The sequence below is a fragment of the Nuphar pumila genome, chromosome 2, assembly GCF_984573655.1.
Source record: "Nuphar pumila chromosome 2, dmNupPumi1.hap1.1, whole genome shotgun sequence".
NCBI lineage: Eukaryota > Viridiplantae > Streptophyta > Magnoliopsida > Nymphaeales > Nymphaeaceae > Nuphar > Nuphar pumila.
Window position 1 is genome coordinate 119,755,922 of NC_143250.1, and position 3,012 is coordinate 119,758,933.

Here is a 3,012-nt window from a genome sequence, read left to right on the forward strand (position 1 = left end):
GACGATGGGTCGTGGTCAATGGGCAGAAACATATCAGCAGGGGTCCCGGCGTGTATAGCATCGTGCGTGTTTTGACACGTTTGAACCCGATTTACGCGAGCAAGCTGAGCTTTCACCGTACGGAATGGTTTCACTCCAGGGAGGAGTGGTAGACTGCCTGATCGCTCACGAGGTTTTGTTTTGTTTTGCAGGAAGGAATATTTACGTTTTGTATTTTTTTTTTTCGATTAAGATCCTGACTAGAATTTAACCGACCGTCACCCGTGAGCAATTTTAAAATGCCAAAACCGTCCTTCTACCCTTTATTTTTCATTCATTAATATATTTGTCATATATCGAATTAAGGGTGTCAATGGGTCTGACCTTCACCGGATCCATGTGGGTCCAGACCTGTATTTGATTTTATGGTGCTGCTGCTGGGTTTGGATCTGGGTTCTTTTGAACCTATCTAACTTGTTGACACCCATGGTCCCATACATATTGGTTAACTATCTAAGGCAAATATATTTTTTAATTATCTAACACACATATAGGTCTAGTTTTGGATTAGGTTATTATATATTGGTTCGAGTTTAGACCTATATCATACTCACTTCTCATTGAATTCGGTTAAAAAATCAGACCCTGTAGTAATATGGGATCTAAGAAAAAATTGTACCTATTGATTTTTAATTTTTTTTTGTAAAAAATGGGTTGGGTTACCTGAAATATGAGAAAATCATATGCAAAACTGATTTTTTTTTTTTACCCGCATTTTGGCCAAATCATATGCAAAACTGAAATATGGGAAAATCCGTTTTGGACTTACTTTTGATCCGTTTCAATCTCTTGTAAGTTCTTAAAATATGAGTGAACTCCCACCGAGTGGCTTTCACTGGTGGGCTCCTTGAGTGTTGATGACCCCACCCAAAGATTATCTTATCTGCTTCGGTGGATAATTTTGTCATAAAAAATATATGAGAACTAGTGAACCTTTACCTAACATTTAATAACGTTGATATATGTTTTAAGAAAGGTTATCACATCTTTTTAATGAATAAGGATAAAATAAAGATTTTAAGACAGTTTATATAATGTTGTGTCAGTGTCATTGAAGTTAACTCAAGGTCTTTCATGGTCTATTGTGAGAAAAAGGTAAGTTCATGTTTGGAATTTCAGAAATACCTAAGATGAAATTTCAGGTAAAAGGTGCGACTTCACAGAAACTTATCCTAAACGGTTATCTAGACTAACACGGATGATGACAATTTGAATAGCTACTAAAAACATCGCTTGTTGTAATGTCAGATCAGAGGGAGGGTTGGCGGGTAGGCCTTGGCCTCTAGATAGGTGGTTCGATTCTCTTGGGCGTTTCCTCCCTCCAAAAGCCGACGTCCAATATAGGTTTCCCAGTAGGGGTGGCAAAATCTGACCCTACCCGTCAACCCGCTTTTTAGCCGGGTTAGGGTTTGGCTTAAACGGGTTCGTGTCGTAAATGGGTTGACCCACTTAACCCGTTTATTAAACGGGTCGTGTTCGTGTTAGGGGCATGTAAACCCGCCAACCCATTTGACCTATTTAATAAATGGGTTAGGCGGGCAGGTCAACCTGTTTACACGAACCCGTCAACCCACAACCCGAGTCCTGCCAAATACACGAACACGAATCCTATTATGGTAATCGGGTCCCATCACCAAGACCGGCAGGTTCCTGAGCGAGATTTCGGCCGATGACAGCCCTGTTGAAACCCTAATCCTCCACCCGAAGTTGACAACGACGTGCTTCCTCACCGAAAAGGCACTCTTTGCACGGATCTCGACACCAGAGAATAGGTCGTTGATCACGCTGGCAAACGATCCCGATGCCACCGCCGATCCATCGCTCTGCTCGGCCGTGACCACTCCTCCGTTCTCGCAGAACCCTAACCGAAGATGATCAGTTGATCCTCCGTCGTCGTTCTCCTCCAAGAGGCTGTTTACCTCCAAACCCTCGCCCATCTTTCGGTCAAAGAAGGCATCGGGATCATCGAAGAATCCGATCGGCGACGATCTGGCCATCTTCTTGATGGAGAAATCGTCGGCCCGGGGGTTGAACCAGACGAAGAACTTGGAGTCGCAGCCGCCACAGAGGAGGTCAAACTCGACGCTCATGGAGAGCGGGGGAGCCAAAGGGGCCAATGCCGGTCTTGACGATGAGGCGAAAGACGTTGGAGGGGTCGTTGGGGCGGTATGAACGGTTATCTAGACTGACACGGATGATGACAATTTGAATAGCTACTAAAAACATCGTTTTTATTGAAATTAAGAAAAGCAATGTCAGATCAAAGGGAGGGTTGGCGGGTAGGCCTTGGCCACTAGACAGGTGGTTCGATTCTCTTGGGCATTTCCTCCTCCAAAAGTCGACATCCAATATAGGCTCAGGAGCATGGGGGTCCTAGCATCCAAGTGTTATGCTATTGGTACAACACCTACAGGTATGGTATGACAGGTTGAGCCAGCATGACCAAGTCTTTTTGGGGATGATGAGAAAATGAGGTTTCCCCCCGTTTGGACCGGGGATGGACGACATCAAACGGGGATGAAGGTGGTGATGGAGGTTAAAATCAAAACCCCTGTGCGGATTGAGGCGGGGATGGACTTACGCTTCCCTGCCCCACCCCATCCCCGCCTTGCTCTGCCCCGTCGTCAATCCTTCTTTAGGGATGGCAATGGATCTAGGGGAAACAGGATCCTACCCCCGCCTCGCTAAGTTTGGATCGAGGGTGGAGGACATGAAACGAGGATGGAGGTTAAAATCAAAACCCGTGTGAAGATGAACGGCAGGATTTTGAGACGGGGCAGGAGTGGAGACCTTGTCCCCCCGCCCCTGTCTACTGCCATCCCTACAAGTCTTTATGCCAGATGCGGTTTTCTCAGGTTATAAATCCGAAATAAAAGCAACGTAGGCAAATGGTTCAAAACCAAAGGAAGATCATGGGTCTTCTGCTCCCAACAATAGCGACACTAGTGAAGCATCGCAGACTCGAATTGGATA